Source organism: Mustela putorius, unplaced genomic scaffold (genome assembly GCF_011764305.1).
Source record: "Mustela putorius furo isolate JIRA1106 unplaced genomic scaffold, ASM1176430v1.1 tig00003869_pilon_pilon_pilon, whole genome shotgun sequence".
NCBI lineage: Eukaryota > Metazoa > Chordata > Mammalia > Carnivora > Mustelidae > Mustela > Mustela putorius.
In genome coordinates this window covers 9,074,419-9,087,663 of record NW_025422021.1, presented here as the reverse complement: position 1 = coordinate 9,087,663, position 13,245 = coordinate 9,074,419, and the positions used below count along the sequence as shown (strand labels likewise).

Genomic DNA, 13,245 nt, shown 5'->3' with positions numbered 1-13,245 from the left:
GTCTCCATGCACCCAGGTGTGGGATTTGGGGAAGCCAATTCCTGGAGTCCAGGTGGAGTGAGAAGGTATGAATTAAGGTGAAGCAGGTGGGCTCACAGGGTCATCAAGCCTACTGCCTTATCATGCTCTCAGTTCTGATAAACCCATCTATGTCCACACACTGAACATTTGACCGCACCTGGGTCTGTAACTCTCCCCACTCCTCTTCTGGGGTAGAGGAAAGTAGGGACGCTGGAAGGATCTTAGAGATGCAAATATCTGGAATATGCTCTTGGTGTCTAAAATAAAATTCTACCTTTGTTTAAAGGACACAAAAGAATTATTTTCCTCTTGTTTGACTTAGAAAACAAAAAAACTCTAAACATTGTGACTTGTAAATGTTTATTTTTTTTGCATTAGTAAAGTATTTTATTTTTTAAGCTACAAAGTAAAACTATCAATAAATATTCCTAAAAATTCAAACCTTATACAAAAGATGTTAAGTAAAAAAAATGAAAGTCCTTTCTACTACTATTGGGGTGGGGGGGGGCGGCTATCCACTACTAACACTTCTGTTTGGATATTTCCCAGACATTTTCCCATGCACATATCAATGCAGTTACCATATATGCCTGTCTTTTTGCCTTAAAAATCGAACTATACTGTAAACACAATTATACAAACTACTTTTTTTTTTTTACTTAAATGTCTTTCATAGATATTCTACTGTGAGAATACTTATAGATCACAGCAAGGTATGTGTTCATTAAAAACAGCTGGACTTGTTTGTATAACTATGTAGACATAATAAATCATATAAAAGCAGTAGCTCAGTAGGTAGTGTCAAACTGTAACATACTTCATCTTTCTGTTTTAGGAATGTTAGTGAGAACTGACCATTCTCTAGGCAGCCTGGGGTTACTTGCCCTGAACTTTGTTATAAGCTGGTTCCCAGAACGAAGATAACCTTGTTCCTTAAAGTAGTTCTCTATTAGCTATTCTGATGAATAAATATATACTCATTGTCCATAAGCTAATATGTAACCCTTCCAGATTTTATATTTAGGTACATGCATTTTTAAATTTTGCCTGTGCTAATGCCGTGCTTACTACATGTCAGGCTCAGTTCTAAACACATTTCAAATTTAAACTCATTTGATTCTTATAACAACTATATGAGGTAGGTACCCTCATCCCATTTTAGTTTCTTGTGATTTTTCCATCTAACCAGTTATGTTATCTGCAGAAAATGGGAGTCTTATTTCTTTCTCTCTAACCTTTATTCCTTTTATTAATCTTTTCTGCCTTGTGCTGGTTAGGCCCTCCAGCACCAGGTGAGTAGGAACTGGTGAGAGTAGACATCCTTTTCTTGTTACTGATCTTGGGGGAAAGCATTCAATACATCATCATTAAATAAGATTACAGCTGTAGATTGAGGAAATCTCCCATCCATTTTTAATTTGCTGAGAGTTTTGATCATGAGTTCATATTGAACTTTGTTAGATGCTTTTCTGAGTGTATTAAAATTCTTTATGTTTTTTTCTTTTTTATTCTGGTAGTATATCTATTATAATAATGGATTTTTAAATGTTAAAACTGTTACATTCCTAAGATAAACCCTAGTAGGTCACGATGTCAAACAGGATGATTATCTTTGTATATTCCTAAGTTTTATTTGGTAATATTTGTTAAGGAATTTATGTATCTATATTCATAGATGCTGAGCTGTAATTTTCTTTTTTCATAGTATCTTTGTCAGATTTGGCATCAGGATTAAGCTGGCCTCATTCAGTGAGTTGGGGGAGCTTCCATCCTGCTCCATTTTCTGAAAAAAAGTTTGTGTAAGATTAATATTATCTTTTCCTTCAATATTTGATAGAATTCACCAGGAAACCAGAAAACCTAGAGTTTTCCTTATGGGAAAGATAGTGTGTTCAATTACTTTAAGAGAGATTGAGCTATTAAGATTTGTAATTTCATCTTGTGTTGATTTAGTTAAGTTCTATTTTTTAAGAAATTTGTCCATTTTATCTAAGTTTCCAAGTTCATTGACATAAAGTTGTTTATTATAGTTACTTATTTTCTCTTCAACATATTCGGATCTCTAGAGACATCTTTTTCATTCCTGATACTAATTTTTATTCCCTTATTTTAATTTTTCTTGATCAGTCTAGCTACGAATTTGTGAAATTTATTGACTTATAAAGAACTAAGTTTTGGTTTTCTTGATTTTCTCTATTGTTTTTGTTTTCTTTTTCATTATTTATGCTTTTTTAAAAAAGAATCATTATTTCCTTCTGTCTGTTTCCTTTGTATTTAATTTGCTCTTTTTTTCTAGCTTCTCAGTTGAAAATTTGAGTCACTGCTTTTTGCCTTTATCCTTTTCTACTATGAACACTTACAGCTATAAATTTCCCTCTCATTACTTAACTATGGCACATGAATTTTGATATATTGAATTTTCATTACTCTTTACTTCAAAATACTTCCCTCAATTTCTTCTTTCATTCACGAGTTGTTTAAAAGTGTGTTCTCAATTTTCAAATATTTGGGGGTTTTAGGTATCGTATTGTTACTATTTTTAGTTTAATTAAATTATAGGTAGAAAATGTATTTGGTAGAATTTCAGTCACATGTAATTTATTGAGACTCTGTTTATAGTACACCAGTTGTCTGTGTTGGTGAATGTACCATGTACACTTGCAAAGAATGTGTATTCTGCAGTTGTTAGGTGTAGTGTACTGTAAATGTCAAATCGGCCAGTATAGTTGATAGTGATATTTAGGTCTTCCATGTTCTCACTCTTTTTTTTGTTTGTTTTGTTTTTGGTTTTTGTTTTGTTTCGTTATGTTTTTATCTTGTTGTTCTATTAATTACTGAGAAAACAGTCTTAAAATCTCCAACTATGATTTTGGATTTGTCTCTTTATTCAGTAATTCTGTCGATTTTGTTTCAAAATATTCTATTATTAGGCACATATCCATTTATTCTTTTTACTTCTTTCAGATGAATTCCCTTTTTTATCATTATGAAGTGTCCGTATGTCTGGTAATACTCTTTGCCTTAAAATCTAGTTCGTATGATAATATAGTCACTCCAGCTTTCTTTTTTCTTTTTCCATGCTTTTATTTTCAAACTATCTGTTCCATGTATTTTCCATGTATTTAAAGAATATGGAGAACACATAGATGAGTTTTAATTTTTTACCCATTCTGGCAATTTCCATTTTTAATTGGAGTATTTATCTGTTCACATTTAATACAATTATGTATGTGTTTGGATTTAGATTTACCAGTTTGCTATTTGTTTTCCCTTCATGCCACTACTTATTTATTCCTCTCCCTTCCTTTCCTGCTTTATTTTGATGTAACTGAATACATTTCAGAATTCTGCACTAGTTTGGTTCTTCAGGAAGCATGTGCCAAGATGAAGTTATATGTGCAAGATAAAGAGGAGAGAGGCAGGCATCTGACATCTGTGAAAAGAGGGAGCAAGAAAGGAGAATAGGTAGAAAGAACCTCAAACTGCATTATGATTTTTAGAAAGTCTCTGCCAGCCTGCTGTACGATTTTGGTCAAAGATTGTTGATAGATGAGTGTTGCACTGGGCAGAATTAGCCAAGTACACATATCCCTGTCATGTTCAGTCACTGACTAACTGCAAAGAACATAGCTTTGATTCACTGACCGTGGATCACAAAGGGGCTGCCGTTGGATGGTGTCAGCAAAGTGCACTCCTCACAGCTGATTGTCAAGTTTCTTCTAGAAGGGAAATCCAAGTGTGGCACCTTCATAGCTACCATAAATTCCATTTTAGTTTTTCTATTGGCTTTTTAATTGTCTCTCTTTACATTCATGTTTAGTGATTGTGTAGAGATTACCATATATATTGTTAGCCATTCACATTCTACTTAGAGGTAATGTTGTGCTGCTTCACATCAAGCATTGAAATATTTCAACCGCATCACTCCTCCATCCTCTGTGCTGTTTTGGCCATGTATTTATGTTACATCTATTTATGTTATAAGCCCCATGATAAAATGTAATAATTTTTTTTAAGAAGTAGTTGTATGTCTTTGAAAGCATTTCAAAGGATTGTGTGTGTATGTTTGTGTGTGTGTGTTTTATACTTACATATTTACCATTTACCATTTTCAGTGATCTTCCTTTCCTTCCATAGACCCAAATTTGTGGAATTTATTTTTGTCCTGTAGAACTTTCTTCCGCCTTTTAAGTAGTGCAGATCTGCTGGCAGTTAACTCTTTTAGGTTTTATTTTTCTGAAAATGTCTTCATTTAGCCTTCATTCTCTAAGAATATTTTTGCCAGATATAGAATTATGGCTTGACCATTAATGTTCCTGTTGACATTATAAAGATGTCATTCTTCTATGTTCTAGCCTACATTACCTTTGATGAGAAATTAGTATAGTTTTATCCTGTATATAATATGCCATTTCCCCCTGGTTGCTTTCAAGATATTCTCTTTGTCTTTGAATTTTAGTAGTTTAAATATGTGCCCTGGCATGGGTTTGTATTTTGTTTTGTTTTTACTTATCCTGTTTGGGATTCACAGAGGTTTTCAAATTTATAAATTTATATCATTGTTTTTACCAAATTTTGGCAAATTTGGATTATTATTTTTTCAACTTTGTTCAATTTTTTTTTCCTTGTCCATTCTTTCTTCACCTGTCATTCTGGGATCTCAATTACACATGTGTTATACATGCTATTATATCCCACTGGACCCTGAGACTTCGTTCATTCTTAAAGTTCTCTTTGCTTTTTCACAAATTGGATAATTTATATTATTTATCTTCAAGTTCTTTGAGAACTTTTTATTACTTTTTTCCTAATCTGCTGTTAGATCATCCAATGAATTTTCTTTTCAGATTTTTTTGTTTAGTTTTGGAATTTCCAATTTTTTTTGTAATTTCTCCTTCTCTGCTGAAATTTCTATTATATTCTTTAGCATAGTTATAATACCTGCTTTAAAAATCCTTGTGGGCTAATTTCAGTATCTGTGTCATCTTAGAGTTGGTCTATTTCTTTTGAGGATGGGCTTTCCTGTTCTTTGCCTATCTAGTAATTTTGGAATGTATCTTGGACATTGTTAGTGACATGTTATAGAGATTCCAAATTATGTTACATACCTTTTAGAGTATTGATTTTCTGTTTTAGTAGGCAGTTAGTCTAACAGTCAGATTCCAAGTTTGTCTTCCCTGTGATAGACAGCAGCAAAAATCTGTTTAGTTCTTGCCATCTTAGCTGGGATACTTGAAGTCTGCTACATGTGTATATAGTATTGGGAGGAGTCAGAAATTTGCTCAGATTATATGTACTGAATTTGGGGCTTCCCTTCTGTGTCTCTCTTCTTTCTGGGCCTTCCTCCCACATTTTATAGCTGCTGCATCTCTAATTTCTCAAATAGTAAGAGGGCAGAGATCTAACCACTATGTGGAACTGACTGACTGGGTCTCCCTTTAGATAAAAAGCTCTAGAACATGAGTAATTTATCAAGAGCCATTCTTTCAAGTGTTATCCTCTCCACACCCCCGGCTCCCCCTCTCCCATTAGCTCTTTCCTGTTCTTGTCACTCTCCAGTGCCTTCAAGTAGCAGTTGTTTTTTAATATTTTATCCAGGGTTTACGATTGTTATTTGTGAGAAGGTTGGACTGATATGAGTTATTTTTATGACCAAAAGCATTTTTATGACCAAAACCCACTTTAGAGATGAATTTGAAAGACACATTACATTAAGTTTAAGTACCTTACCCAAGGTCACACGGTTGGTAAGTGGCAGGGCTGTTATTTGAACTCAGGCAGTTTGGTTCCATAGTCTTAGGGTTTCTTCCAAGGGTAGACTTTAATGGTATGAATTTTCAGGACAGTGGCAGGAAGTATAGTAAATACACCTGGACTCGTGGGGCCTTACAGTGTTACTCTATTATGCATTGGGCCATTGTCAAGATCTTATCACTCCGTGGATACTTCTCATGTCTTTGGGCATTTACATTATTTTATATGTAAGTTTACACACAATTTGTATTCAAGGATTATATTGTTCTTGGTTAATATGTTGTCTCTAGTTATGAGAAATCTCATATACTCAAGATCTTGTGATGTTACTTAGAAGTTAGTGAAGTTTATCATGTGGTTCTTTTAGTGATTAAAATAAAGAAAACTTTTGAAGGAAAGTAACATCAACAGTAATATAATGAATGTATAGAAATTATTTATTGAAGAAACTCAGGACCATAATTATGGAGTAGTTGACTTTTAAAAATGTAAATCTAAGATTAATTTAGCTGGTGCAAACCATAGACATTGGACCAAGCTAGAGTATACTTTGTTTTAGAGTTTCTGCTCCTTGTTTCTCTTTTCCTCCTCTGGCCTAAGTCAGTTTCAGTTAACATTCATGAAATGATTCCTTTTATCTTATTCCTCTAAACCTTGATATTATCTTCACTTTGCATTTACAAATCTGACTTGCTTCATATTGATTCACCATAGTTTGTAAGCTGGTTTGTAATGAAATCTTATTTGTGGATGTTACTCTCAAACTAAAGGAAAAGGCCTATGTAATTTGCTTTTGGAATTCTCTCACATCCCACACCAGTCCTCGGATACCATATTTATGCTGACCGGCCAGTAAAGAGCAGAGGTTCAATACTTGATTGATTGATGGTTCTGAATCCCAGCCAGTCAGTTCTGGGAAGGTGGGCTTATCTTCTAAGTTTAATGAAACTGAGTCCTTGAAGGCCATGATAAAGATTTTGGCTTTCATCCTAAGACTAACCGGAAACGATGCAGAGTTTTAAGCAGTGGTGTGACAAGCCAGATTTAAATTTTTAAAATAATTACTCTGAATGTTTGTGGAGCAGTTCAGTATAACCAAGTTCTAGAGGATAGAAATTAATATAAATGATTAAAGTTTCACCAGGGATATCATCTAGAGGAACTGATATCCCAGAGAGTCTTCAAGCAGAACTCCCAAGTGTATTTCTCTGGACTGCAGTGTTGAAGAATGTTGAGAAACAGAAAGTTAGAGACTGATTTTTTTTTTTTTTTTTTGGTCAAGGGCCTGAAATGTGAATATTTTGCTTGTCTGAAAAGAAACATTATATTTTTATAATGAAAAATTAAAGCAATGTAAGTATCAAGGAATTAGGAATTAAAATTTAAAAACTACTAAAAATGGCAAGTCTACATTTTATGCCTATATGGAAATGGATATCATAATTTATTAATTTTAAAAAGCAAACTTGGGGCGCCTGGGTGGCTCAGTGGGTTAAGCCTCTGCCTTAGGCTCAGGTCATGATCCCAGAGTCCTGGGATTGAGCCCCCACATCGCATCGGGCTCCCTGCTGAGCAGGGAGCCTGCTTCCCCCTCTCTGCCTGCCTGTCTGCCTACCTGTGATCTCTGTCTCTGTCAAATAAATAAATAAAATCTTTTAAAAAAAGCAAAATGAAAGATGTAATATGTGTTTATAATTATGAAAACGATCATATTTTCTCTTAACAAAAATATACAAAAATGAAGTTGAAACTTGTTATACTTTATTATCCACCAAATTCTGTTGCTTAACAGCTGTTAAAAAGTTATGCTGCTTAAAATGAGAAAACAAGCCTAATATTATTTCAGTAATCATGAAAATCTGGGCTAAAAGCATTGAGATCCTGCTAAGAGAGCAAAAAATTTGGAAAGATTAAAAACTTTCATATGAAAATGCACTCTGACGTGTTTCTTCTTCCCAAACATTTGTGGAGATTGAGGAAATTCTAAATGTGTCTTAAAGCAAGGAACTGACAACTCCAGAAATAAATACAGTTTTGGCTCACGCTTCAGCTGCTACTTACTAACAGGTTATGGCAAGGTTAATAATGATTTGTTTGATTGATTCCCCCAAATTTTTGTAGATTTTTGTCCTCATATGTAACTTGCTAAATTATAGCACTCATGTTCCTCATTAAAATTAACACTAAAGGATGCATATATAAAACAAACATGGGTGGAAAAAGAAAGATTTCTCAGGAATAAAAGTCAGCCAAAGGTACACTGCCCCATGGGCAGCAAGTGGGGTATCAAGTTACTGTGGTTTTGTAAACAGTGTCAAGTCTGTATTCTGGGCTGAAAAACTGGCAAACGACAGCTCTCCCTCATATTTCCTGAGGTCCTTTGCACCATTTTAAAGGATAAATCATAAATAGACCTTTGAACTAAGACAGTCTCGCTGGACCTATCCTTTTGCGACTGACTTCCAGTCTCAATGGGATATTGAAGGGGAGGCTGGATAGAATAAACAGTGGAATCCTTGTCCGGGAATGACTGCCTGGCAATTGTTTCATGGAAAACAGGGAGGGGTGGGGGACAACAACCCTGCTCTGTTCACTGGCTCTTTAATTTAGATTACCAATGATAAAGCCGGGGCTACGGCTAAAGAAAGGTAGGATGCATACGCAGAAACATTAGTGCTAATATGCTGCAGAAAGACAAGATAAATCAGCCCAGCTCTCATACATCACTGAGGGAGAAGCTGATTGCAACTTGACCATGTGCCTGAGTAGTCCCATCAGTGAGAAGAACAGAACATGGATTAAAAAAAACTAGAATGTACCCTTAGGGCTACTGCCGTGCTGGACCTGGAGGAAGTGTCTGGTGTAAGTTTCAGCTTGTTTTATCCACGCATTTACCAGTGTGTTCCCACGCAGGGAGCTTGTTTCTCTTTCTGTGTTTTCATGAGAGCTTCAAGCATGTTTATTTACAGCCGTAGACTTCATTTCGTACGGATGTAATATCAGCCTAATAAAGTTCTTAACAGAGGACAGTTTAGCCCAGTGTTTGTCCAGGAGAGAGAGAAACGTGAAAAAGTGATGGTTCTCCTTACTGTCTATAGGAAGCCTGTGGGTGAGTTTTTGGTTTTTGTTTTTTGTTTTGTGGGGGAGGTGAGGGGTTAGAGAGGCAGATTTTAAACTAAAAACTCTGTTCTTTTGCCATTCACTTAAAAAAAAAAAATGTATTGGTAACCCAGCATTTCGTTCCTCCTGTGGTCTTTTGTTTTTGAAAAACTCTGTTTGAATATGTAAGCCAGACTGCTCGGAACGCATTATATTTTATGACTGGGATGTTTGTATTGTTTCATATCTGTTATTAGACAAAATAATCATAAAGGGTGTTTTCTATGGACCTTTTTATATTCCAAAATTAAATACAGATGGTAATTTCCAGCAGTTTTAAAAATTTGTCAATTATTTAATTTAGCATCACTTAAGCATCTGCACAGGGAGAAAGCTGAGATGGTACAGAAGCTGAATAAGCATTGATTGCTCGTCTGAATTGCATCTTTAAAGTTTTTGCCTCAAATCTCTGATTTCACAGTTTATTTTTACCAAATTAGATTATCATATTTCATTATCAAGACTGCAAATGGGTGGAACCCTCTCAGATATCCTACATTTCCCGTTAAAACAGTGTGCAAAGCGCCTGCTGATTGTTAGTCTGAGGGAAATTCTCATGCGGGCTCCCCGAGAAGATGGCTTAAATAATGCATGGGTAAGAGTGAAGCAAGATGGAATTTATGGCCCAGACACTGAGTTCAGGCTTTTGTTCAGAGGAGAGACTACATAAGTGTGAGCATATAACATACTCCCAGGCTCCAGGGGAAGGGCGTAACTGCATGAAATTAGTGGCCACATGGTGCTGTCCACATGTTATTCAAAACAAGCCTAAAACAGTCCACAGAGCCTAAAGTGTAGTTTGAGGAGGGGAGGTAGGGGAAACTGGAAGTGTCAACGGCAAACAGATTCCCCTGACTGAAAATTCCATGGGACAGACACAGGAAGTGAGCGTTCGGTAGGGGGCAGGGTGGGCCTAGAGAGAATGGATGTGTGGCTGATGAAAAGCAGCATGGCAGTCTTGTTAGGAAAGAATAAACCTTGACCAAACTGCAGTATTCTATATATTATGTCTTCCATCTTGTCCTAATTAGAGGAATATGTCTGCTGAATCCTAATCTCTTTAATTGTTGATAGAGCAGGCATGCGATTTGCTATAAATACACATGAGCATTCATTTCTGAAATAATGGCTGTTGCCAAATATATTAGACCGACAGGAGTGCAGGACTAGGGAAGGCTGTGCTGAATAGTTGAGTTTTGGAGGTAATGGACCAGTTGAGATTCATTGCACAGCTGGGCCAGCAGCTGCACCCAGTGCTCTGTCAAGTTTGGCCTCCAATTTCCTTGAACTTGTCCTTGTTTGCCAAAATGATGAACATAGCAAGAGCTCGTTTCAAATGAGCCTGCCGCAAGCAAAAAAGACCCTTTCCAAGGCGTCTTTGTCAAGGTATGTAGTCAACAGCAGCAGTGGCCAAATGAGGTATTGATTAGGGAATGGGAAGTTTGAATAGTCATAAAAATAAAAACCAAAGGCAAAGTGGTAGAATGAGGTAAGCTGGCAGAAGACCAGAGGACATTAAAAGGCTGCATTGGGTCATCACTGTCCTAACTAAAGGACATATGGAAAAATCCCATAATAATATCCAGCAATAATTATCTTGTAGTTAGGAAAAAATAAATAGGCCCGTAGGTTGGAAGGCAGCCCAGTAATCTCAACTCCTTTTTTCCTAACATTGTATTGTTCTGATATTCCTTGGGACCGGGTCAAGAGGAAGTGTCGTAGAAAGCATTTTATATTAAGATGCATCCAGTGACTAAACAATGTGATTAGTGGCAAGCCAAAATAAGAGTAGCAAGGACCCTCCCTCCATTTCTTGGTCCTGGTTTGAGCAAGTATTTATTTAGCACGTGCTACGTATCCAGCATGCTCTAGATACACACTCTAACTAAGTGGGTTATAAACTCTTTGAGAGCAGACTAGTGGATTATACTTCTCCTGTATAAATCCCATTTCTTGAAAACCATTGCCTTGATATTGTAATAATAGCAAGTCTCTCTACTTCCTTGACTTTGGAGAGATTAAATATCAAATCTTTGCCATGCAAATGCCTTATTTTCCTGCTCCAATGAAGATGACTCTCTTCGGATTTGAGAGCTAGTGACTTGAGCATTTATAAGATAGGTGATTTGGGACAAAATACTTAACCTCTGGGAGAGTCTGTTTCCCTGTATGTGAAATGAAGAAAGTAACACTCATTATGCAGGACCGGGAGGAGGAGAGATGCTTAGCACAGAGGCGGTGTTCTCTTCCTTCACAGGGAATAAGCAGGATAAGTCACCATATGGACTGAATGCCCGCTGGGCATGGAGGTGGGCATGGGGAGAGAATGAGGAGGGCAGCAGAAAAGCTGGCTAAGAGTCTGTTACGGAACCTTTGGTGAGAATATAACCTGAGACAGGATGGTTCCAGTGGAAAGAGAAAAGGATGAATCTGAAATATGTTTTAAAGGGAAAACTGACAGAATGTGACAGCTGATTACATTAAAGTAGGATGAAGAAGAATATTATAAAGAAGAAATAACCATGGTGCCAAGGGAAAAGGATTATGGGTTTGTGATAATGGCAAGGTTGAGTGTGTGTGCCTGTGTTCCTGTGTGTGTGTCGGGGGAGGGGCGGTGTTTGTTCTCCAAACCCAAAAAGCTGAAACAATACAGTTCTTCAGGGACTTATAAACCAAGAAAACATAAGAAGAAAGAAGAGGAAATTGGAATGCCTAGTTAACTTATGTAAAGGGAAAGAAAAAAATCAATAATAAACCGATAATATAAGACTATTGCTGACAATAGAATGAGAATTCAAAGGAATTGCTTAAAATGGCAAATCTATGTTTGGAGTTTTTCCCAGACAAGACCCACAATCATCAAATAATAAGGCTCTTCTGCAATCTTGGAACTTATTTAAGTTTTCCTGAGTTAAAAAAATGCCACCGAGAGGATACAAATAGTGTCAGGGTTGGGAAGAAAAAGAGCATGAGGAATGAAAATTCTCAAAATAGCTTGGTTCTAAAGAGGCGATGGAAGCTAAAAGATAGCCGGTTGACCTTTCAGAACTTAACCATTCATTATGACTTGTCAGAAAGTGTCAGGAAGTTTGACAACTGTTATTCCTTAAATAATTTGTTGTGATTTTTCAGGAAACTCAAGCAGGAATCAAAACTATGCCAAACCATGGTTGTGGACTGGCAAATAGGTTGTGGTCCAAATGCTCATTTGTAAACCCTTTATCGGAACAATGTTGTGAATGTCTTCAGGTTCCTTTACGAACGTCTATACAACTCATCCTATAGTAGAAGTCATGTACGTTTGCAATTAAAAATTGATAGCTAAAAGACTTTATGTTAATGATTAAAACACAAGCAGTATCTTAAGAATGGAAAATGTTTTGAATGCCAGTACTTGGAGAAGTGCAGCTTAATTACAAGATGGTGTGGGATGTGGCTTTTTTTTTTTTTTAGTTATTTCTATATCTTTTTTTTTTTTTAATTTCTTTTCAGCATAACAGTATTCATTGTTTTTGCACCACACCCAGTGCTCCATGCAATATGTGGGTATTGGGGAGGGCACGTATTGCATGGAGCACATATTGCATGGATGTGGCTATTTTAAAACTTATGTCCACTTTCATTGGTTTTAAGAGACTTTGATTTCTTTAATTTTGAAATGTAGCGATTTTCTTGTCCTTTTTTAATGAATTTTATCCCTAATAGTACCTGCCATGTTTTCACCCATTGGAAAAAGAAGGGGAATGAAGATGAGATAAAGAGGGGAAGAAGGGGGACACCTGGGTAGAAGGGGGACACCTGGCTCAGTGGGTTAAGCCTCTGCCTTCAGCTTAAGGTCATGATCTCAGGATCCTAGGATGGAGTCCCGCATCCGGATCTCTGCTCGGCAGGGAGCCTGCTTCCTCCTCTCTCTCTCTCTGCCTGCCTCTCTGCCTACTTGCGATCTCTCTTTGTCAAATAAATAAATAAAATCTTTAAAAAAAAAAAAAAAGAGGAAGAAGGAAAGAATGATTTACCTAAGGTAGCTGGGACAAAAGTTAAAAGAAAGAGGAGAAAGAGCAGGTTTGAAGAATGGGTGAGAAGGATATTGCATGAATGGAAATTAAGGGAGTTCTGACATTGAGAAGAAGAGTGTATGAGAATGCGCATGTCGCCCTTAAGGAGTGAAAAGGGGAGACCACTGGGCCTGATAGCTCACTGTATCAGCCACCAGGGGGTGCTTCAGACTCAGAGACGTTCTTTCTTGAATAGGCGACATGCTCATGTGACTGATAGACTTGAGGATAGGAGGATAGGAACTTTGGTCCCCTT

At 36.5% G+C, this 13,245-nt stretch overlaps 1 protein-coding gene across 8 annotated transcripts in view; it reads left to right on the top strand.

Annotated features, from left to right (window-relative positions):
• Window positions 1-13,245, top strand: part of RAPGEF4 (Rap guanine nucleotide exchange factor 4) — a 291,090-nt gene that overhangs the window by 108,047 nt on the left and 169,798 nt on the right. The window contains exon 1 of one of the 8 annotated variants that reach the window (XM_004744084.3): window positions 8,335-8,637. The exons of 6 other annotated variants lie outside the window; for them this stretch is intronic. The gene's annotated coding sequence lies outside the window, so the exon portion shown is untranslated. Of the gene's footprint in view, window positions 1-8,334; window positions 8,638-8,686; window positions 8,885-13,245 lie in introns of those variants that run through there. One more of the 8 variants, XM_004744085.3, reaches the window with a different exon arrangement.